Source organism: Tamandua tetradactyla, chromosome 26 (assembly GCF_023851605.1).
Source record: "Tamandua tetradactyla isolate mTamTet1 chromosome 26, mTamTet1.pri, whole genome shotgun sequence".
NCBI lineage: Eukaryota > Metazoa > Chordata > Mammalia > Pilosa > Myrmecophagidae > Tamandua > Tamandua tetradactyla.
The window spans coordinates 23,689,210-23,715,452 of NC_135352.1; the positions used below are offsets into that span (position 1 = coordinate 23,689,210).

Consider the following 26,243-nt stretch of genomic DNA (forward strand, 5'->3'; position numbering starts at 1 on the left):
AAACTTTCTTCTATTTTTATTTTCACTTATCTATGTATTTACATACCAGCGTATGCAAATGTTTGAGTATTTTATAAAATAATGAAGTGGGCATTTATGGCTTAAATAGCTTGTTAATTTATATTGAAATTATTGTGCTATTTCTCGTATAGAATCTTTTGTCTAGTAAGGATATTTTACTTACTTTTCAAGAGGTTCTTATTGAACATCTATTTTACATCAAATACTAGGTGATTTGTCAGGAAATGAATGAATAAGACATGGTCTTTGCCTTCATGGAACTCACCAACGCATGTGGGTGACAAACGCAATAAATATTTGTAATATTGTATTAAATAGCATAAATGAAATATACAGAAGATGTTAATGTTAAACATGTTGTGTAAAGAGAAAACAAGCAAATTTTTTTTTAGTGATTTAGGATCAATAAAAATTTCAAAATGCTTAAGCTGAAAACTTTTTGCATGATTTTGTTTCTTTATTTTAAGCTATTTGTGCCAGTGAGAAATCTTCTAAAGCAGGTAACCCCCCACCAAAAAAAAAAAAAAAGATTTGCCATTGTGCGAATTACTGGAAAATTTATGATGAAATATCAGTGATATTTCTGGGAAAAAATGTGTCATTAAGTCAGAACAGGCTAAGAAATATTTGAGTAAAATTTCTTAAATGGTATTTTCAAGATAGGATTTAAAAGATGTTACCTCTTTTTCTAGAAACCCCCTCATGTCTCTACAAACTATTTAGAGTGTAATGGAAAGGAAGATGATTATTGAAATGGTGGTAAACTTCAGCACATTGGACATAATGTTAGGCTCATCAATTCCTTAAAATGTTTTAATACATAATTTAATTTAGATAATATGAATTATTACTTCATTATCACATCAGGTCACAGAACAACACTAGGGAAGACCTTATTGCACAATAAAGCAAGGCACAGGGTTAAAGCTTGTTTCTCTACTCCCCACGCCCTACCCTATCCCCGTGCTGTCAGTGGCCTAAGGAAACAACCACTCATGCAGGCTGTAAGCCACCCACATACCACAACCACTGATTGTAGTCAACGTCAATAAATACAACAAGATTAATAATAAATCTGCATCAGCTTCTTTAATACATACTTTATTTTTAAATGAAACTGGCCCTATGCTTGAATGATTTTTTTTTTTTTTTTAGGTGTATGGTCTGGGACTCGAACCCGGGTCTCCCGCATGGAAGGCGAGCATTCTACTACTGAACCACACGTGCACCCCAACATTCTGTTTTTATATCATTTAATAATGTGGAGCTATAATTTTACCTGAACTCTGAATTGGGGGTGAATATCGTCAATCTTATAAAATATTGACACAGGATACTCTCGGGTTTCAAAAATTTAGCACAGACTTAATGCAGTGATAAGTAACACTTTTTCAACCGGAAAAATAGAAAATGTTGCATTTAATCCTATATCCAAAACAGCCCATTGATATGAGTAGATGCAGAAAACCTCATATTCTTAAAGGAGAAGTGACAAGGAAGTTACACAAAGGGAGACTAAAAGAGAATATTCTTAATAAAAGTGATAATAGTTAGGATCTACAGAGATTGGTGAAATGTTCTGATGATGAAGTGACTTTACTGGGAAGCCAGTAAAGTTATTTTGGCTTTAGGGAAATAAAACTCAATTTTATCTAGCAGATTAAAGATAGTTTTTAAATTCCTCTGGCACTCTAGGCTTCCAAAAGGAGAGACATAATACATATGTAGCCAATAATCTTTTATATTATACATTCTATTTTTAAAGGAACTTCAGGAGCCAGATCAGAAATAAAAAAAAATAAGGGCACATGACTGCTTTGAAAGAATCTGCAGGAAAAGAAAATTTATCTCTGTGTTCCCATTCTTTATTTCTGAAGATGGTAGCGTAAAGTCTTTCCGTTTATGTACACAACGTTGGGACTTATTTTGAGTGAGTGTGTGTGTGTGTGGCAGGGTGCATTATATGTAAATGAAGCTAATTTATGGTAAATTAATCTTAAAAATAGTGAAAGTTAAATCAGCTGACTATAATGACTATAATTGCAAAAGGATGAGAGCCTTAATCAAGTTGGAAGTTCATGCCTCTTTGTTAATATAGTTTTACGAGGATAAACTAATTGGTGAGGGGTGGGGGGTGAAGAAGAGTCAGAAATAAATTTATTCAACTAATGCTTGAGTGGTTACTAGGTGCCTACTAGAGATGTTCAAGGATTTGAGGGTCATAAATGTGATCACCATCTGGGGTGAGAAACACACATTTCTGGGGAATTCTGATCATTAATTTTTCAATTAAGAAAAATTGAACAACTTTTATCATCATGCAGGAATAGCCTCTTGGTGGCACATTAAGTCCTATTGTGCTCTGTGAATGTCTCTTTATGCACCGCATTAATTGAGGCATATTAATTAAGATGTGGAAAAAATAGGCAATTGCTATCCAGAGAGTATGAAAATGATGTTCTGTATTCAAGATGGTTTCTTCGGATTTTTTTGGAACAGACCTCTTAAAAGTAATTTATAAGTATTCCCCATTTTGCTCTGAATCTCTCTCTCTCTCTCTCTCTCTCTCTCTCTCTCTCTCTCTCTCTCTCTCTCTCTCTCTCTTTCTCTTTCCTTAAAGTGGACAGTGAGGACTAAGCCTACTGTTGTGGTAGGTAGAATAACGCCCACCCCCAGTGGTGCCCAGTCCCATTCCCCAGAATTATGTGGCAAAATGGGCTTTTAGATGTGATTTAGTTTAGGATCTAGAGATAGAGAGATTCTTCTGGATTTATCTGAGTGGGCTCAATGTTTTCATAAGGGTCCTTGTAAGGAAAAGGAGGAAGGGATGTCAGAGGTCGGAGTGGTGCTGGGCTATTAACCGAGGACTGTGGCAACCTCTAGAAGCTGGAAGGACCAGAAATGGATTTTCCCTTATAGCTCCTGAAGGACTTGGCTCAACAGACCCATTTTTAGACAGCTGACATCCAGAAATGTAAGAGAATACAATTTGTGCTGTTTTGAGCCACTAAGTGTGTGATGATTTGTTGTAGTAGTAATAGAAAGCTAATTCAGCATTGCAGACAATTTTTAAGAATTTTACAGTTGCCATCCATCTATAGAGGAGGGAAGATGCATAGGTATTGGTAGAGAATAATTTATAGGCTTTTATAGAAGAGAAATAATATGGTACTTGATGAACTTTGAAAATGGATAACTTAATTAAAAAATAAATCACTTTATTGTATAAAGTGTTGCGCTATGGAAATAATATGAGATTTTTTTTTCCTTTTTTAGTCTAGAGGTAAAATTCTAAAATTATAATTCAAATGGATCAAATATTGAGAACTATGTCTCAAGAAAAAAAATTGAGATTCCTTTCAGCTTGACTTTTTATAGCAGTGTACAGATAAAATGGTTATTAGTTGTTGGTACACCTTAAAGGAAAATAGATGTTTTAACAGGATATTTGGAAAAGAAACTATTAGATGACATTTATCACTATAAATTATATCACTTTAAAATAGTGAGGTTACTATTTATTAAGAAGATATAAAAAACAGAACAAATGACCCCCCAAAAAATACATCAGTAAAGCACTACCAAATAAGTTATGTCTAAGGAGTTTGTAACATAAATTGCTTTCTGCTGATTATGTGTTATAACTCCCTCGGAGCTACAAATAGCTTCTCATCTCGGGAGGTTTTTGCTTCCTGACTTACTTTGATGGTTTATTTTTTTCTTTTTAACACCCTTTACTGTTTTATGTGACTATGAACTACAAACCCTTCTTTTGTTCCTGTAGATCTGTGAATTTCTTATTGCATCTCTTCAGCATCTTTTCACTATTATGAAAATATTTTCATCTAGTTTTAAAGAAGATAATTTTTTTAGAATACAGCAATACATAACCACGAGTTCTATTTGAGTCCCTCATTATTTCATAAATCTTTAAATCATATGGTTACTATTTTAAGTAAAACAGATGTTCAAGCACTATTTATTTGTAAATTTTTACAGATTCATATCTTCCTCTCTCATTTTATCCATTTCTCCCTCTCCCATTCCACACACAAAATATATTTAGGCATCCAGAAATTCAAGATTTCCATGCAATAACTGCAAACAATCTTCTTTTTCCCCTCTCAATAAAAAAGTCTCTCCCCAGTACAACCCAAAATGTAGTGAAGGTGACAGAAATGAACAAGGAAGAGAAAGGTACGAAAACATCCATAAATTGTGGGTAGATGTGCAAGCGACCAGATTTTAGTTAGTCTAAGAGTTTTGTCCATTTTGCCAAATATATTCTGCAATTCTTTCCACCCTAACAGTTTTTGAAGGGGTTGTTGTAAGAAACCTTTGACTTCTACCAAAGTGTAGAGATTTTACTGGTAGGTGTAGGTCATCTTTATCTAACCTTTCCAAGCTTCTTCCTCTCATCCTCTGTGCCTGATAGTGAACAGAATAAACCGTCTTCAGTAAAAGCAGGTGTGTGTTTCCACACATGCTGGGAAAAACAGACACAAACACAGGTAATGAGCATCCAGGTATAATTCTGAGTAGATGTTTTGGTTACTGGGATTTGAGATATCTTCATTGTCAAAGAAAAGGCTAAGATTGATGAAGATACTCGTTGACAATGCTTTGTTTCAGAATGACTGTTCTCACTGTATTAATGAATCGGCCTTACGTCTCACTGTGCCTGAAAGTTAGTCCTTCCAAGGCTGACCATCCAGGCACTTAAGAGAAATTGCCTATGGACCTTCAAAAGGTAGGGCAGAAAAAACTGGCTTTCTCATTTTTGCTGCTTACGATCTAGGTATTTGTACAACCACTACAAAAACAAATCCTTCAGGGTGCAAGGGCAGTTCTGTGGTAGAGTTCTCGCCTGCCATGCGAGAGACCTTAGTTTGATCCCCAAGCCGTGCATTTCCCAAGACAAACAAACAAAAATTCAACAAATGGTGCTGCAATGATGGGATACTCACATGGAAAAAAGAACGAAATGTGACCCTCGCCATACTGAGTACAAAAAAACTCAGCCCTTTAAACTCATATTTAAGATTCTTATATGTCAAAACCATACCTTTGAGTTTGAAGAAGAGAATAAATTATTTGCTCACAAGGATAAAATGCTGTTACCTTTTTCAAAGTACCAACTTGAGTAACAAGAGCACCATTTTTTCATAGGTTGCCTGCTTGCATTATCATCCCTTAGGACAGGAAATAATTAGCTCTGCATTTCTTACATAAGTGATTGTCTCGTTTTTTTCACAGATGCTAATATCAGTGTTATGTTTTTAAAAGCATTTTATAATACTTGAAAATCACCCCAAAAGGCAATTTTATGAATATGTCACTTAGTTGAAATTTGTGCTTTTATATCATTCAGAGTCAACGAGTATAAATTTTCATTGTTTATACTTAGACTACTTTCAATACTTATATTTTTAAATATCATGCTGTAGAATAGGTGCACATATAGAAAGCAGTAGTAAGCAATTAGGATTGTAATCTCCAAATATCGTTCACTCAACAGGAGATTATTTAATCTAGTTCCATAAGTACAAAGTACCAACTTGCAAATGCATTTCTGGTGAAAACAGTGAGAGTTCTCTTTCAGAGGAAAGAATGTGTTCGTAAAGGTACTAATTCTGGCTCTAAAATATAAAAATGCCCTGTAATTAGCATCTAAATAAATTTTGTAAATTAATTATAAATTGGAATAAATGAATAATATTTTTAATACTGGTCGCAAGGTCATCTTGAAGTCTTTTACTATCTACAAGACCCTATGACTTGTAAAATTCGAAGTTAAATCCTGGAAACTTTGCTCTAATTGAGAAGATCTAAAAAGATTCTTGCCTGTATATGGCCACAATATCCATATGGAAGCTAGAGGTGCAGGCATGCTGCCTTAGGGAGTGTGTTAAAGAACAGCAGGACTTTGGCAAGGAACTGGTAGACACAAATTAAAAGCATATAAGCAAGTTAGGGAATTGAAACTTGATGTTCATGAGGCACAGGTTAGACAAACACTCATTGGCAAAGTTACAGGAAGAGTTAAGCACGAAAACATATTCTACAAACCTTGGTAATCAAAACCAGATCTGAACCTGTGCCATTTATTTGACCCCAGTTCTATCACACGGGTAATTGAGCTCATGTAAACTAGACATATAAAAACCATTAATTTATCAGAGAAATTTGATGTTAACGATGTTAATGTTGTTTTCAAAACTGTATAGTTTCTAAACAAAATGAAAATATATTTGTGGTTGTTTTATTTCTGCACCATGAGGTAGAAAGATTTCTATTTCATTTTTATAGAAGGGTATAAGAGAATGATGCTTTCTCAGGTCCTATTGGTGGGATTTCAGGGAAAGAAGAGCGATTGCTGGTCAGTTGCATGTGAGGAGACTTGACTATCAACAGTGGTTGAATGCTCCATCTTTATTCAGATAAACAATTTAAAAATGAAGACAAGAATCTCTGGATGTAGTGACTGTGCTTTGCAGCTCAGCAGATTCCAGTTTGAACTAAACCCTTTGTAGAATAGCAATTTATTCAAAATCTCCTGCCCTTGGAGATTGTTGGGAAATCTCATTTTAGCACCACCAGGTGCCCTAAAATCTGGGGCATAAACTGGGCACCACTCGAACCTTTTTTTGAAGTTAGATTTTGAATCTTTCTGATTATGATGGGAAATTGTCAACTCATAGGAGAGCTATCAACTTTTAACTTTGTCTGGTGTTCAGGCACCTTCCTAGAATCCCTAAGAAGAATTACCTTGAGAATCTAATGGAAGGAACTAAGAGTTTTCAGTCTGGCTATTGAAAACATCCACTATTTGAGAATCTAAATGGAAGGGACTGATTGCAGAGATGCTAACTATTGAAAACATAGGTCCTGAAAATACTGTGGGGTATGAAACTAAAACTGAACTTATGATGTAACTAACTTAGCTTTAATTTTGTTCAGGAGCAATTTGGAATTATATTACTTCTTCATATCCTGAATGTACCAATTGGAAAGGCATTCTAGATTTTAAAATTATGGTATCTAATTTACATGACCTTTTACTTTCAGAAGAGTCCAACACAAAATTTGAAAAAGAGATGTTTGGATGGTTTTATCAGGCATAGTCCCAGCATGTACCCCATGCTCAGGCATGATTTTAGTTCTAAGTCCTGTGACACTTAAATCTCAAAAACTACCTTCAGTAAAGCACAAAAGGAAATCAATACTAAAATTACTATAACCCGTTTTGACCTTCAATGTGAATAGAAAAATCCAGTCCATTTTCCATCAAGACAATGTTTTAAAAGAAATGACTTGGTGTTCATTTTTAAGAAATACCGTTTAAGAAGGAAAAAGTGATGCTGATTTGTTTGAGTCTTTCTCTACCTCTCTTTAGAACAAAGGGTCTTGAAACATTAGAAGTTTTCTCAGTTTTCCCAAAACAGACTCGGAAACTTAGTTTTAAAACATAGGTTTCATTATAACAATGCAGTTCTCAGTGAGCCCCACAGGAAATGGGAAATTCGCAACATATATACGAGACTAAACAACCAAGAAAAATTTAAGTCCAGACACAGTCCAGGATTGACGTTGTGGGAACTACAAAGATGAGTGAGTCACAGATCCTGCCTTGGGATCTCTCCCTTCCAGGAAGTAGATACTGCAGAAGTCAGGAGAGGACGTGGGTATGTGGTGATGGACCATTCTTGGAAACAGTGAGCACATCCTATGGTTTCAGCATGTGTCTTTCCTGGACTTGTGGGAAAATGAGAAGGTAAAGGGATCAATAATATGTTTGTGATATTTCCAAATAGGTTCTAATAAAAACTATCTCTCATGAAGTATACTTTAACCAAATGCAGACATTTATAACACATGTACTTTTCTAGTAGAAAACCAGAGCACACACAAAAGAGTACAATCTACTTTAGGACTGTTGGATGATAACATTTTCATTCAAAAGAATTAATAATAGCTATATTGTGTGTCAGACAAGAAGCACATTGGGCTATTTTTTCTTTTCTTTTTTTGTTTTTAAATTTAAATGCCACTTATTGCTTTATTCGCCATAAAATGTTGAAACATCTCAGAATGATTGCAGATAAAGTGCCCAGAATGGTGTTTAACACTTAACATGTACTCAGATCTAATTTCTCAATAGGCCTTTCAATAGAGTGTTTGGTGCTTTCACAAACCCACGTTGTTATCTATTTAAAAATGCTTAAGAATTAGAGTGAGTTTTCTTTCAAATAGTGAGCTAAGAACGGAACAAATTCAGTGCTTTATTTCATACCACTTTTTAAATTCTCCTAAAATGGAAATCATTTAGGGACTTTTTTCTTCTGATAGTGTAATATCAACTTATCGTAAGAAATTTTCAGTATTATTTTATTGAGTAAGCAACAAATTAAAAATTAACGGCTCTCCATTTTCTAATATAAGGAAGCTAGTTGGAGTCAGTTTTGCCCTGGATCTTATTGGATAACCACAACACTGTGCCCTCACAGGGACAGTTAATTCTGGATATTTGGCAGAGTAAACACATTTGTTCTTAATAAGTTTATTTTTAGGGAGCTGTAAATCAGATGCAAACATTTTCTTTAAAAACATGTTCAGAAAAAGTTGGGTGTGCATGAGAACATGTGTGATTTTACAAGTTACAGAAATAAACACTATGGAGTTTATTTTTATTTTACTACTTTAGGGGTAAAAGCACCCTAGATTTAGATGACAAGAGACGCTCATTTTTGTCAAGAAAAAGTAGGATTTTTTAAATGAAAATGTGCAAACAGTAGGCCTAAAATGTAAGATTAGCTTTTCAAAACATATTCAGCTTCTTTCTTAGTAAAGCTTGATGACTTAGACTAACGTGCTCATTGCTGAAGAACTATTTTCTCCAAACAATTTGTTTGCAGTGTTGCATTCTAAGTACAGTGATCCATAGGTGAATTTCTCATAAATTCAGACAAGCAATTAATTAACAGCCAGTCTATATAGTTTCTATGGCAAGTACTTGCTTTGCCTAAATGGAACATGCACAATTTTAAAAGAACATCTGTTTATCAGATATTATAGAATGTGGTTTCCTTCAGTTAGTGAGGCAAATCTGGCAATCCAGTTAAAATCAACATGCAAGTTTGTAAAGCAATTTGTGGTCTGCAATAAAAAATGCTAGTCTGATCTCTAAATAAGTAAAAATTTTGCTCCTGAGGGCAAGAAGTACAGAATAATGTACAGATAATGTACTCTTTTTCTTTACACTTGTCAGTGGTTGCAAGTTCTAATAAATTAAACTGGTAGTGGTATGAGTGTCATAGGCATTGCAGAACTTGTATTTCCAACATTTATTCATTAATTTTCATCTTACTTTAGCTTTGCTTTTCTGACACATATATAACTGGAATGAGATATTATTTGTGTCAGTTTTCCAAAATATGTAGGTCCTTAGAACATTCTCACAAGACGGAAGAGTTGTTCTCCCTCTAGTAGATTCCTGGTGTGGCAACATACTCCCTTACTTAGCCTGTGTGTCATTGGGAACAGTGGGGAAATACTATTCATTATCAACTTGTCATATTAAAGACACAATAAGATTGTTTCTGACTTTCTAAATAACATTTCTTTAAAATTTTGCTGTTTACTTTCTTTAGTACTGGCTTGTATTATTATATATTTTAGCTTTCATTTTTCATTATTTCCTTACAGAGCTACCCGTCACCAAAATAACATTATCAGACAAGGTCTTGCACTGAAGAGTGAATATCTCTGTATATGAACACTGGCAGGCTGGCTGCTTAGATTTCCTCAGAGACATGCACTGTGTACTCCAACTCTAAAAATTTGTTTCAGCTAAATTACATAAATTTCAACCTAAACTGGAAAAAAAAAGGCTTCCACAATGATGCAATATTGGAAATCTATGTTTCTTTATATGGAAAACTCATGGTAAGGCAAATAAGATGCTACTTGACTGATTTTGTAAAAAAAAAATTAGGATAATATTCAAGTTATTTTTTTTCTTTATACATGTGGATTTTTAATCAATTTAAAAAGTACTGCTCAGATTTCAGTCCTAGCAGGGGTTTAGTCACAGCATGGGATACGAAGTTCTGTTTTCTGACTAACTTCACCAATAGAATTTGAGGAATCCAGCATTAATAGAATTTGGCCATAATTCTCTACTGAATGAACCTGGTTGAACCGTTTCTACTTCCCCAAAACTCTGCTCTGTCCTTTGGCAAAAAGCCCACTCTTGTGTAAATGCCCACTAGAACATAAAAGTGGGGCCCATGACCATTTTTGCTGACATGCTATAATAACACTTGACATAAGTTTCAAACACTATGCACAGCTGCTATTGACCCAGTCAGGAGTAATGAAGCAGTTCTCTACAAAAATGTCAAAATAGATGAAGGTCCATAGATGATATACAATTCTGTACCCTGAAGATTTGCACCCCAGAATATCTCAGCCTCTGACATGCCAAACACAAGTTAAAAACACCACTCCTCTCCATGGAACATGCTACTTTTATATGTCTTTATTTTTGAGTTAGAAGTAAACTTTACCAGTGGCTCCAAAGATGATTTATTTACAAGCCCCACTATAACATTCATTGCCCTTGAAGAATCTGTATTTTATAAAGGTTCAGGAAAATGACAATCAACTAATTCCATCAGGTCTGACATGGACCTTTCTAGTTACCAAAAAAAGATGCTAATCTCTTAGAAAGTATTATATTATGGTATAATGAGTAAGATTAAGGGCTGTGAAGCCAGACTGGCCAGGTTTGAATTCTTGCTCCAAAACTTGATAGCTGTTTGGTCAAGGTCCAATTATTTAACCTCTCTGTGTGGTAGCCTCCTTAACTGTGAATTGGAGCTAGTATCACTAAGTCAAAGGATTGATGAGAGGATTAAATGAATTGATGTACATAAAATGCTTAAAGTAGTGCTTGAAATAAAGAAAATGCTCAATAAGTATTAGTTGCTATTTAATAAGTACTATCCAAGCTAAAAGGATTTTTGTTTTACAAATCCATGCAGTTTCATTTACACATCTTCAGTTGAGTGTGTGCTCAGTTCTAAACCATGCATTCACAACAGAATTTGCAGTTCTGATTTTAACACTGATTTTGAGGTTATATGTTAAAGTCTAGAAGGGCCTTTAATTATTCAACTTTTATCTTTGATAGCATATTCCATGATTATGTTCTTGGCTCAATTTAAGGCAAAACTTTTAATGTGTGTAGCTGAATGTTGCATCTTAAGTCACAAATCTCTCCCTCCCAAATGTAACCTTAATAAAATCAGGGTCTTACCATGGCCCAGACCTGGCAAATAGTTTGTAAAGCAACAGAATCAAGAAAACAAACACTAGTTTTAAAAGATATTTCAAAACATTCAGGAAAATGACAATCAACTAATTTCATCATGTCTGACATGGACCTTTCTAGTTACCAAAAAGGTGCTAATCTCTTAGAAAGTATTGTATTATGGTATAATGAGTGAGATTAAGGGCTATGAAGCCAGACTGGCCAGGTTTGAATTCTTGCTCCAAAACTTGATAGCTGTTTGGTCAAGGACCAATTATTTAACCTCTCTGTGCGGTAGCCTCCTTAACTGTGAATTGGAGCTAGCATCACTAAGTCAAAGGACTTGGTGTAAAAAGTCCTTTGTGTAATCATGCTTGTGCAAAAACAAAAATGGTTCTAAGTCAAATCCCACAGCAGCAATGATGGCTAAGGTCATGTGTGGACCTGGCCAGGTTTTGGTGTCCAGTTGTTTAGTCAAGCAAGCACTGGTCTGATTGTTACTAGGAAGTTACTTCATAGATTTAAATCATTAGTCAATTGATCACATCTCTGTCTGATACGTCTACAATCAACTAATGAGATTGCCTTCAGCACTGAGAGAAGTTTATCCAATCAATTAAAGACCTTACAGGGAGAGCTGACCATTTCAGCAGTCAAAAAAGAATTTTTATTGATATTTCTACCAGTTAGCTTCTTCTGGGGAATTAATCAAAACCTTCCTCTAAGTTCCTAAGTTCCTAACTTGTAGGCTGCCTTTGGAATTTGACTTGCCGAACCACATGGTTGCATGAGCCGATTCCTGTATTACATCTCTTGGTATTTACACACACAAACATACACACACACATTCTGTTGGTTCTTTTTTCCTAGAAAACCATGACTAACAGCAGTATTCTCAAAAGTATTTTATTCTTTTCTCTATTCTCTCACATCCTGAACATTCCAACTCTTCACACCTTCTCCATCCTTTCCAATGTACATTGACTTTCTCAGGATATGGAACCAAATTAAGAATTGTGAGTATGTTTGTGTATATGTGTGTGTTGGGAGTGAGGGGATAAGAGAAAAGATTTAGGTAATTCCACTCATGGTAATAAATTTGGTCGTGAAATAAATTCAGCAAGACTTCAGATATATCCAAAATATAATATCAGAAATATATGAATTGTAAATACTTGTAAGACTGTTATTTTGTAACATAGTAAAGACTCATTTACTCTGGGTATTTTGGGCATTCTCTATATGCTAGAATAGAAATTGGAAAGAATAGTCCCTTTTCTCAATTAGTTCATAATATAATGGGGGAAACACACAAGGCACATATATCAATTTGATGATGGGATTATGTGCCACTTCCAGGTGATAGGAGACTAATACAATCTAGAGGAGTCTGATTTATTTTCAGACAGGGAAAGGAAAGCTTTGAAGAGGTGACTGAAAGTAAACATTTTTGTTATAGTTTATTCAGATTGTTAATTTATTATGTCTTGTTCTTGTAGATGCTATTCCCTCTATTTGTTTGCTTTCTTGCTTTAGGTTGTTTTGTTCTGTTTGGGAGGGGTTGCTTTTTATTTGTTTTTTTTTTTTTTTTTTTTGGTCTGACTCTGTCTTGGTATATTGTTTGTTCATGTGTTATTCTTATATTTTTATTTTTAATGAACTATCTTAAATGGACATTTTTTTTCGCAAACACTGATGTTCAAGTACTATTTTCCCAAAGTCATAGTATGAATTAAATTAATGTCTCTGTGTTGATATATAGATTTAGCTATCATGAGTGATTATGTTTCTACAGGAAAACCATGACTAATCTAAATTCAGAAAGATTCGATTTACAAAGAAGTAGTGAAGACCCTAAGTCTACAATCTTTTCTCAATGTTGTATTGCCTCTTTGCAAAATACTAATTACTCCATAAGCAGCCCATGTTTGCTGTTTTTTCTATAAATTTTATAACCTGAAAATTCTTTCCAAAATATATGTTTGCATATTTTCTTGTGTTTTATATTTAATACCATGAAATAAAAATAGTATTTTATCTGCTGCTGGTTATTACTTAGTTAGATGCAGGATTTATTTTATCTTCTATGTTCTTGGTTTGACTCTTGGGCTAGTTTTAAGTTTATTTACTTATTCTGAACTGTGTATGGTGAGAGAAATGAATTGGTGCCAGAGAAATATAATAACAGATAATACAGCAACTATTGCTAATAAAAAATGATCAAATAAGCCTCAAGCAAAGTAAGACTCTACTCCCAGCAAAAATGGAGCTTTAAAACATATTGACATTAATAGAGAAAAATGATAAATCCATTCAAAACGAACAGCAAAGAAAACTCTTAAAATGTTTCCTGCCGAGGCTCAGAGAGGTAGGATCAAACTCTTCAGTCATAATTTATGACATGATGCTGAAAACGTAACCAATTGAGCAACTATGTATTGCGGTTTTCAAAATTCTTTCAGTTGTTGTACTGTCCCTAAATCATTAAACTAAACACAAAAATAAATATACATTCTTTATTAACAGGAAAATTTAAAGGGCCTTAAGAAAGTGTCATCTTCTCATAAAATCCTTCCCTGACCTCCCAGATTGAAGTTTATTTTCTCCTGTTATGATTGTACAGCTCGTTGAGGGTGCCACATGCTGGCAATTGACAAAGCCACTACCTGCACCAAACAAAAAAATTACAGGGGGTAAAATCAAGAGTCATTTCATAACCCTTGAGGTCCTTTTTAAATCTAGATTATTTTCACAAGGTTAACCTAATTTCACAGTCAACAAGAAATCTTCACTTTTTCAAAAATCCTTAATATCTGGAAGAGCCAAGAATGTGATATTCAGAATGTAGGAAGTCTCTCTTGGTTATCAAAATCCATTAAACAAATACATATTTTATTAACACCAAGTTTGTATAGTGCATGATTACTGTTGTTATTATTGACTTGATACTCGATGGATTCAAACATCTATTTTTTTAAGGTCTTGTGACTGCATTCATAAATATTTGCTTTCGGAACACTGTCATTTCTCGCTTTGTGTATACATAGCTCTCTCTCTTTTCTTCTGAATGGGCCTTTAAATTTCTCATTTGCTGGGCAACATTTTTACTGTGCTTGTTTGCAGTTATTTTTAAGATAAGAATATAATTGAGATGAAAACAAATGTACTCTCTTTTACAAGTAAAATGTAAAATACTTATGTTCCAATGCAAGAAGACATTTCTCTTACTCCCTCTCTCTCTCTCATATACTCACACACCACATGACACCCTCTGTTAAAGAAGACGTGTAACGTGTTTTAGAAAATCATCAATTAAAATAGCTTTTGAAGATGATATTTTTCATCGAAGAAGTATTCTTAAGCCATTTGAAAAAATCAATGAAACAGGTACCATCATATCTCAATTATATTTTGACTACTCATGTATTCTTTCATTCAGTGAATATTTATAGTATGTCTGTTATGTACCAGCCACTGTTTAAGGAATCGGAAGAGTAGTGGCTAATAATCGAAACCTTCCTGAGTATAAAACTTATTTTCTCAAAGTTAAAATACATTTCAGTATTAAGCTGCTACATTTAGATCAAACATCATTTTTTTTTTGTTTTTTGTTTTTTTGTTTTGCATGAGCAGGCACCGGAAATCGAAGCCGGGTCTCCAGCATGGCAGGCAAAAACTCTGCCACTGAACCACTGTGGCCTACTCCATTTTATTTTAAATAATTTAAAATTTTCTGAGAAGATTTCCATTATATTAAATGCTATTCCCTTGTATTTTAGCATCTTGAAATTTTTAATAAATTTTCAATTTGACTTTCATTTAGACATCATATGACCATTTCACTTATTAATAATACTTGATAGCAAGTCATATATTCTTCTACTGTTATACTTGGGAGATCATTCAACAACATAAACATTATGGGTGAGCTATTTCTTACATGATTACAAAACTGCTATAGTTAAATGTACCCACTTTCTATATCATTTATAGTGTTTGTCAATATATTATTTTTTCTATGAATATAACAATGTAGTATTTAGTGTACATTTATTTAGCAGCTTTTTAATTTAGTTAAAATGACATTTATCTGGGTGGTGCAGTGATGGCTCAGCAGACAGAATTCTTACCTGCCATGCCAGAGATCCAGGTTCGATTCCTAAAGACTGCCCATACCAAAAAAAAAAGAAAGAAAAAGATTGAAAATAACATTTATATGTGTATTTCAGTTTAGTTCAATGTGAAATCCACAAATCAAGCACTTTTTTTCCTCATCAAAATTCAAATCACTTATCATTAGTAGAAGTTTGTTTAATTTCTATAATTATACTTTTGGTAGATGAATATACAAAAAACTGTAAAGTTTGGAGCTACATAGTTAGAAGTCATTTAAAACAACATCTGTGTTTTTAGAAGGAAACTATATCTAATCTTACTTGCTCATTTACTTGGATTTTTTTTCACTACTCTAGAGAGAGAGAGAGAGACAAATAGCCTGTTTTGGAAATTCATTCTGTCCTTTGCATTTTCAGGAATTTAGCACTTAATGGAGTTTAAAAAGAAAGTAGAGCCTGAGGAGAAAAAAGGAAAGAAATTTTAGATTAAAATATTAATAAATTTTTAATATAAGATACTATTTTCCAAAATTGTTGTTTTTCAGCCATCATTATGATCACTTTATTGAATCATAGTTATCCAGCTTATGATAATTTCTGAGTATATATTAACTACCTGTGTCCACATAAAATAATCTGTATATAGAGATTTACATGTTGCTTTTCAGCTATTTTAAATGTTTAAGTTATATTTAAAGACTAAGAAAATTACTTGTGTAAATAATTCATTTTTAGTGTTCCTTAAAATAAAATTTGTTTACAGCTCATTATTCATAAATATTTATATTTCAAGGAAAAACAGGCAATTAAATTTTATCACTTAATATAATGAATATTTAAGTAAGTAAACATGTTTTTTTCTGTGTACTACTGTCATTCTTGCACCAGCCTCAAAGATACTAAAATGAGTGTACCTTAGTGATTAACATGTCAACACTGATTCTCCTAACTAGTTCTCTTCCCATAATGTAATATTTTACTTGTTTTTCGAAATTTATTGCATGTTCTTTAAAATGTAGCTTGAATGGACTCATAATTAGAGTGATATATCAATGCAACTAGATGTCTGCCATCCAAAATTAAATTTAGAAAATTGCATGAAATCTTTTGGAATATATTTAATTTATAGGATGAATGTGCAACCTGATATTTTTTAAAAAGTCTGCTTTCTTTTGTAATTTTCTTGCTATATTATTTGGGGAAACTGACAGAGCATTCTCAATTGCAGAGCACTTTGTCTCGCGGTTTTAATTTACATCCTGCATAGTAGCCCTATTCACTCAGCTTGATTAAATTGATTCTACACAAGGCTGGCATTTAAAAGAACTTCAAATCAATTCTGTTTAAATAGTCATAATTTAGATGTGTAGGGAGAACATAATATCTTCCAAAGAAATAATTTACTACCAAGGATCAAAGAATGAGAATGCAAAGTGACAATATATGACAAATAACTTGTCTCATAATTTGTAGACATACATTTATTGCTAAAAAGAAAAACTGTTCACTAAATGGAAAAATTAATTTTCTACATCCTTGGAACAAAGTTATCTAATTCATTTTTAAAATTTTTGCTTAAAATCCTTGTATGCGCCTTCAGAGATATTGGTGCCCAATTATGCATTGTATGTTGTAAGTATACATGGCATAGGTGGGCCAGAATGATCACATGCTATGAGGGTACCCAAGTTCAGCACCTGAACACATTTGTTTTCTAATATCTGGTGATACCAATACAATGATGATAAGTTCTGAATTACCACCTTCAATAAATCCACAAAAGTTCAGCACCTGAACACAACATATTGTTTTCTAATATCTGGTGATACCAATACAATGATGATAAGTTCTAAATTACCACCCTCAAAAAATCCACAATCTACTGGGTGACTTCACATACTCTTAAAAGCAGAGAGGAACCCCACTGGTAAGAGCGCACCCTCATGAATCCACTCAGCTGTTCATAGACTAAATTTTTTTTTTAAATTCATTTGATCCTCACACCTTCATGGGGTAGTGAAAAGCAAGATGTCTTTTAGAAGATATATTTTAACACAATGATATATTCAAGTGATTCTTCACTGAACCACATTAAAAACTATTTTACTTTAAAGGTAAACTTTAGGATGATAGTAGTCTTAACAGAATTGTTTTGACTATAGTTTTCTCTAACTCTGCTAAGCTAAGAGCTTTTGTTGCTATTATACCCAGCTGTAAGGGCCATGAATTTCTGTGTGATTGCACTATTGTTTTTGATAATGACCTGGATATAAATTATTCTGCAGTCTGAAATAAATTGAGCCCCTTTGCAGTGTACTTTTTGGAATCATGATTTCTGTAGAGATTGATTTGGAGTAGAGATTGCTCTGACCCTCTGAGGGCCCTTAGCTGACCCGAGGCACTTCTAGTCACATGTTTGAAGTACCAGGAATCTCTGTCAACATGGTCGAGAAAAACCCTACAAAAATGATCATTGCTACACATCAAAGGTGGAGGTGTGCCAAATTCACAGTGCATCAACTGAAAATCTTCATACACACTTTCAACTAAAACCTTATCCAGGTTATGCTACCAAACAAAAAAAGGGCGTGTTTTCTGCAATGAGTGGTGCTTCATCTAATCACTGAATGCCTTATAAGGAGAATTCAGAAAAGACAGGCACTTCCTGTTTTGGCTGGTGAGCCTCTCCTGTAGAGTTTGTCCAGACGCTCCATTGGAATTCTCGGCATCACAGCCTACTCTGTTGATTTTGGACTCTGTGTTCCTGTGGTCATGTGAGACACTTTTATAAACTTTATATTTGCTAGTGTTCCCTGTTGATTCTGTTTCTCTAGAGAACCCTACTAATACACCAGGGAGTAAATTCTAATTCAACATTTTAAAATATTAAAATAGGTAGCATATAACAAAAGCACACAAGATAAACAAAACAAAACAAACAAGCAAAAGGCAGAATCTCAGGCCATCCAAAGGAAGAGGATAGCAATCCAGAAAACACCAAAGAAGACCAGACTGTGGATACACTGGACAAAGACTTAAAAAACTTATTTTCAGTTTGCTCAAGGAGATAAAGGAAAATATAGAGAAAGAATTAAAAGATACCAGAAACAAAACGAATGATCAATATGATACTCATAATAAAGAGAGAAATTTTACAAAAAGCAAGCACCTTTAATGAGCTTGAAAACTACAATAACTGACATGAAAAATTCCTGGGAGGATTTCAGCAGTAAATTGCTGCTGGAAGAAGAAAGAACCAGAGAACTTGAAGACAGGCAATTGAAATGAGTCAAGCTCAGAAGCAGAAAGAAAAAAGAATTATTAAATGTGAAAAACAGCCTAAGACTGTTGGTCTCAGACACCATCAAGCATACGAATATATACATTGTGGGAGTCTAAGAGGGAGGAAAGAGAGATGAAGGCAGAAGAAATAGTAAAAGAAATAAGGAAAGTAAACTTCCCAAACACAGAAAAAGCCTTGAATATACAGGTCCAAGAAGCCCAGAGAACACCAAACAGGGTAAACTTGAAAATAAATATACCCTATCACAAATTTATCAAATTTTGAATACAAAGGATAAGGAGAGAGCTCTGAAAGCTGCAAGAGAACAAAAAAAAAGTCTTTTGTACAAGGGAGTCTCTATTAGATTAAGTGCTGATTTTTCATCAGAAACCATGGAGGCAACAAATATTTAATGATATGAAATATTTAAGTTTCTGAAGGAAAACAATTACCAATGAAGAATTTTTTAGTTGGTGAAAGTGTTTTTTCAAAAACGGGCAAGAAATTAAGGTATTCTCAGAAAAACAAAAGCTAAGGGAGTTTATCAACACTTAGATCTGCCCTACGAGCATTTCCAAATGAGTTCTTCATATTGAAAGGAAGGGACACTAGACAATGGTTCAAAGTGGCATAAAGAAATAAAGAGCTCTGGTAAAGGTAATCACTTGGGAGGTTATAATTACTGGTATTATTGCATTTTATTATTTGGCATGTGTTTTGGTTTGCTAATGCTGCCAGAATGCAATATACCAGAAATGGATTGGCTTTTACAAAGGGGATTTATTAGTTTAGAAATTTGAAGGTCTAAGACCATGAAAATGTCCAAATTAAAGCATGAACAAGAGGATACCTTCAATCAAGAAAGATTGATTGCATCCAGAGTTTTTCTTGTCATGTGGGAAGGCACATGGCGATGTCTGCTGGCCCTTCTTTCCTTCTGGCTGCTCCTGGGGCTGCTCCTCTAAGAATCTTTGGGGCCTCTCTTTTCTTTTCCAGGGTAAACTCTAGATTGCATCTCTTAGCACCTCCCAGGGCATTTTCTGTCTCCAAGCATCTGTGCTTTTTCCAAAAGGTCTCGCTCTTATTGGACTCCAGCAAGCAGATTAAGACTCACCCTGGACAGGGTCACACACATCCATGTAAACAACCTACTCAAAGGATCCCACCCAACAATAGGGACAGCATGCCTTCTTAAAAAAGAAAAAAAAAAACTGGGCAATGGTGGCTCAGTGGCAGAATTCTCGCCTGCCATGCCAGAGACCCAGGTTCAGTTCCTGGAGCCTGCCCATGCAAAAAAACAAAAAGAGAGAAAACTTAGAAAACCAGGAATATAAGGAAACTTCTGCAAAATGATAAAGTACATATATTAAAAAGCCACAACTCATATCATTCTTAATAGTGAAAGACTGGAAGCTTTCCCTATACAGCTTAGGAGCATAAAAGTATGTTCAACTGTCTCTTTAAACATTGAATTGGAAGTTCTAGCCAGAGAAATTAGATAAGAAAAAGAAATAAAAAGCATCCAAATTGGAAAAGAAGACATACAAGCTTTCCTATTTGCAGATAGCATGACCCTATATACAAAACATCCTGAAAAATTAACAACTCTCCAAGAGTTAAACAGTGAATTCAGCAAACACCCCAAAATCAATAGTGTTTCTATACACTAGCAATGAACAGTTGGAATAAGTTTTTGAGAAATAAATTCCATTTGAAAATAGCAACTAAAAGAAGCAAATATCTAGGAATAAGTTTAACTAAGAATATAAAGGACTTGTATAAAGAAATCTATAAAATATTGCTAAAAGAAGTCAAGATCTAATTAAATGGTTTAGCATTCCATGCTTGTGGTTTGGGAGATTCAATATTGTTAAAATGTCAATTCTACCCAAGCAATTTACAGATTCAATGTAATCCCAATCAAGATTCCAACAATTTTCTTTGTAGAATTGGAAAAGTCAATAATCAAATTATATATAGAAGGGTATGTGTCCCCAGATAGTCAAAGTTACCTTGAAAAAGAAGATTAAAATTGAAAGACTCACCCTTCTGAAGCTTAAAACTTGTTACAAAGCCAAAGTAAACAAAACAGCATGTTGCTGTCAAAATACTACATATAGATTAATACAATCAAACTGAGGGCTCAAAAGTCAACCCTCACATCCACGGAGCCAACTGATTTTTGACAACAGGGCAAAGACCATTCAATTGGGAAAGAATAATATCTTTAGCAAACAATGCTGAAAAAGCTGGATTTCCATATGCAAAAGAATGAAGGTGGACCACTACCTGACACCATGTATAAAAATCAACTCAAAATGTATCTAAGCACTACATATATAAGCTAGAGCTAGAAAACTCATAGAGGAAAATGTAAGTGAGCACCTTGGACTTTGTGTTAGGCAATGGTTTCTTAGACTTTATACCCAAAGTACAAGCAACAGAAGAAAATTAGGTAAATGCTGCCTCATCAAAATTTAAAACTTGTACCTCAAGAAAGTAAAATGACAACCTACACAATGGAAGAAAATGTTTGTAAACTGCATATCTGATAGGGGTTAATATCCAGAATATATAAAGAAATCCTTCAATGCAACATTAAAAGACAAAAACACAGTTGAAAAATGAACAAAAGATTTCAATACACATTTCTCGCAAAAAAATATTAAAATGGTCAAAAAGCACATGAAAAGATGCTCAGCATTATTAGCTATTAGGGAAATGCAAATCAAAACCACAATGAGATACCATTCTGTACGACTAGAACTGCTACTATTTTTAAAAATGGGAAATTACTAGTGGAGACATGTGGAGAAATAGAAACACTCATTCTTTGTTGATAGGAGTGTAAAATGGTGAACCCACTGTGGAAAACAGTTTGGCAGTTCCTTAGAAAGTTAAGTATTGAATTACCATATAACCTGACAGTCCCACTGCTAGGTATATACCCAAAAGTATTGAAAGCAGGTGCTCAAATAGATACTTGCACATTGATGTTCATAGCAGCATTATTTCCAGTTGCCAGAAGATGGAAGCAATCCATCACCCAATGAATGGATAAACAAAATGTGGCATATAGACACATTTGTGGATTATTCAGATGTAAAAAGGGATGAAGTTTTTATACATGCAAAAACATAGATGAACTTTGAGGACATCATTTTGAGTGAAAAATAAACCAGACACAAAAGAACATTTATTGTATGATCTCATTGATATGAAATAATTAAAATAAGAAAACTGATAGAGTTAGAATTTAGAATATAGTTTTTCAGGTATCATGGTCAAGTTCATATGTCAACTTGGCCAGGTGGTGGTACCTGGCAGGCTGTTCCGGCAAGCGCTGACCTGTCTGCTGCTATGAGGATATTTCATGGACTTAAATCATGACCACATTGGCAGCATCCACAGTTGATTGCATTTGTCCCTACAGACCTTGGATTCTTACATCCCCACAGTTGTCCAGCCACCTCTCCTGAGAGTTCACTGAGGAGCTTCATTGGAGCTGCCAGCTCGCAGCCTGCCCTACAGACCTTAGACTCTACATCCTATGGTTGTGTGAGACACCATTATAAATTTTATATTTATAGATATCTCCTACTGATTCTGTTTCTGTAGAGAACCCTTGTTAATATATAGGGGATAGGGCAGGGGTATAGAATAGGGTTTTAAGGCTTAAAATGTACAGGTTCTATTTGGGATGATGAAAACATTTTGATAATGAATGTGGTGATGATAGCACAATACTGTGAATGTAATTAACAGCACTGAATTATATATTTGAAATTTCTTAAAACGAAAAGTATTAGGTTGTGTTATGGTGGTAGAGTTAAAATTTTTAAATTAAGATGAAATTCCATAACACTATGAACCCTGAATTAAAACCAGGGAATACAGTTAACAGTACAATTGTAAAAATATGTTTTCATCAGTTGTAACAAATACACCACAAGCAATACAAGGTATTAATAGTAGGGTGACTTACAAGAATTCTGTATTTTATGTATGATTATTCTATGAACCTATAATTTCTCTAAAAAATAATATACACCAAATGTATATGAAATTTTGAGACAAAAAATACCTGAAGTAAATATGGCACTGTTCATATTTGTTAAAACTTCATCCCTCATGTGTCTTATTCTTGTCACTACTTTTCTCTGTTTAAAATATCTCATTAAAAAAAACAGTACTAAGCATATAAATTTCATTCTGATAGCCAACATACTATTTTCTACAGAAAATATTTAAAAATAATCATTGAGTTACAGGGAAAATAATTTCTATATAAAGGAAATAATTTACCAATTCCAATAGTACTTCCTGTGGACTAGAAAATGTACAACACTGTTCATTGTCTTTTCTGGAAGATATTTTTACTTTAACTTTCTATGAAAATATTTAGACAATCTAAAAACAAGCTTGACTATTCCCAGAAGATTTGGCTTTCTATGGCATGGTCTGATAAATATTGCCTTCAATGTAAACTTTTCAAGGCAAGGTTATTGATACAACACTTCAAATAAAACTCCTTTACAGTCATCTGACAACTTAATAAACTCAAATAATTGATACTTTGTGTCTTAGTTTGCCAGGGGTAGTATAGCAAAATACCCACAAACTGGTTTTCTTAATAAAAATGTGTTGTTTCACACTTTTGGAGGCTTGAAGTCCAAAATCAAGTTATGACCAGGTCATGTTTTCTCTGAAGTCTGTTGAATTCTGATGGTGGCACGTTGACCATCAGTCTCTCTCTCATGTGGTTCTCCTTTTGTCTCCTCCTGTTGCTTCTACTTCTTTGTCCAAAATACCTGTGCTTATAATGACTCCAGTCATATTGGGTTCAGTTGGGCCTTGCTTCGGTTTGATTCAACTTAATAGGATCTTTGAACATCCATTCCATTTACAAATAAATTCAGACCCATAGTGCCAGCTATTGGAACCTGCACTTGTCTTTGATCTACCACACTGAGGTCAGAAAACCAAAAGCAAAACCATGAGTGTGATTTTAATAGTTCTCAGGGGGAGAGTGTGTGTTCAAATATCAAATACTTGCACTTGTTGCTATAATATTATCTCTGAAAGAGGAATCTTTTCGCAATTGGTATTTCTTTAAAAGCTAGATGGAGAATTTCACGCTATGTTACAGATTTACAAAAGTTTCTGAAGTTTTTAATTCCTGGATCCTTTGAATATGATCTAGTAATTTTATTCCTTCAAAGATTATCAGTCCTATTACGACTGAATTTCTGTAGCTCTTCAAGCATTTGGATACTTTCAACTACGTTGTGAAAGGTGTATTAAATCTTTATGAGATAGGGATTTTTCTTACACTAATTGCCTTTTCCAGGAAGACTTTCTTTGAGAGAAATTAAAATGTGATTATTTACTTTTCAAGTAAATACTGTCATAAGACCATCCTCTCTGAAGATCAAAAGAAGAATTTTCACAGCATTCATTTCTTTTTATCAGTTATTTAAGGGTAGAGTTTAGATTCTTGGTACAGCCCCAAATTTATTAAAATAGTTCTTCAAACCCGTGTTATAAAGGTACACCGGAATCCAATTTGACAAAACTTTTAATAAAACTTACCCTAAAAGTTATACTGAAAATGACTATATTCTAGATCAGTTTTTAAAAAGTTCATTTGAAACAACTTAGTGCAGCTAGTAATCAATGTATGACCAAATAAGAGGAAAACCATCTTTTTCCATGTTGTCAACATTTTAAATGGGAGCAGAATAAAAAATCTATGAAACACTTGATTAGCTACTATCAAAAGTATAATTTGTCAATTGAACTGAAATAAAAATGTTTTTATGGAAATCTGTTTTCACAGAAATATGAATAATCCTAAATAACTCTGTTTCAAAGTTTCTTTATTTATCTGAGAGAAAATTATTGTGTTAAAAGTCAAGACTGCTCCAAATCTGGCCTCATCATTAATTATATGACTATAGTCAAGCTATTTCCCTTTATAAGACTTAGTTTTCCCATCTGTAAAGTGTGAGTGGCAAAAGTATGACTTCCTTAAGTGACCATGATGATAGAATGAAATGATATGTAGACAGATTTTGACATGTGGGAGGTATTCAGTAAATAGTTGCTTTTTACGTTTATTTCGTAGCTGGCATCTTATTAAAACACCATCTCAAAAATAGAGAAATAAACGTTCTGCAGGAGCCACTTGGCTCATTCTTAAAATTGCATATAAAAACGTTTTACACTAAATCTGTCAATTTTATGTTAAATGGTAAGGTTTTCCAGAATTTTACAGCAAATATTTGCCTCAGTGGTTTGACCCTGTTTTTCTATTTTCTTTCAATGATAAATTTTGGTTTGATTTCTTGGCCATGTATAGTAAGAAGTGGACTGATTCTGGCAGTACTGTAAGTCTAGATCTTAAATTTTCACAATGTGAGAAGTTCTGTCAAAGGCCATTTAAAACGTGATATTTGAGAATCTGAGATACATGCTTGTATTAAGTTAAATCGTCAAGAACAAAATTGTTTGGACCATATTCTCTTAGCTGCTCAGAAAGCATTACTCCTCTGAATTAAGAGTGAGACCAGCACACAGGTATTAGTGAGAGGAGCCATAAGATAGGTCTATTTGAACAATTTATTTTGTAGTCTTACGTATGACCCAGGAAATCCTCTCCTAGGTCCTTAACCAACTGAAATGAAGATAATGGGTTCACACAAAGGCTTGTACTCAAATGTACTGTAAGATTTTGAAAAAAAATAAGATTGCTTATTTTTTCCTGATACCCAAGTGTAAGCACCTTTACAATAATGGCAGTTTAAAAAACTTTCCTCAGAATGAAATTGTTTCTCTTTCTCCTCCACACCCACCTCTAACTCTGCTATCCTCCTCACCCTGGTCTTCTTCTCTCCTCAAACTCTTTCTCCTTCTTCTCATCCTCTTTGTCACCTCCCTACTCCTATTCCTTCTTTCTGTGTTATAAGTTCCAGGAAAATGAGAACCACATCTGTACCGGAAGTCATCAGTTCAATGCAGGGTTCCTGGTAACAGTAATTTTTCTGCGCTTTCCCCTATTTTGCTTTCCTAATCATTCTGTTTTTCAGCATATTTGTATGTAGAAATTGCCCCCAAGCTTTTAAAAGAAATATGTAGCATATCATGCATTATAAATTTATTGTTAATAAGTTCTTTCTACATAATCCAACTCTAGAAAATTTATATGTCCTTCCTTTTCTGTAACTTCTACAGAGGTAGCACAAGGCAAAGTTCTCTGTCATATTGTTACGAATTTTCCTCACTGCAATCTGCGTTACTTTTTTCTCCTTGTTTTTTACTTAAATATTTATGTAGTTTGAATCTGCAGATTTTATTGAGATACACTCACATAGCATATATTCTATCCAAAATAAACAGTATCTTACAGGATCCTCACTTAGTTATACAATCATCATTACTCTCTACTTTAGACAATTTTCATTGCTCCAAAGAGAAAAATAACAGATAAGCACAGCCACTTACTAAAAGA

General features: G+C 33.8%; 1 long non-coding RNA gene across 1 annotated transcript in view; it reads left to right on the forward strand.

The window, feature by feature from the left end:
• LOC143669977 (uncharacterized) overlaps positions 1 to 9,959 on the forward strand; it is a 52,640-nt gene extending 42,681 nt beyond the window's left edge. Inside the window, exons 2-3 of the long non-coding RNA XR_013169172.1 lie at positions 7,672 to 7,795; positions 9,727 to 9,959. This is a non-coding gene — a long non-coding RNA (uncharacterized LOC143669977). The remainder of the gene's footprint in view (positions 1 to 7,671; positions 7,796 to 9,726) is intronic.
• Positions 9,960 to 26,243: the final 16,284 nt, after the last annotated feature.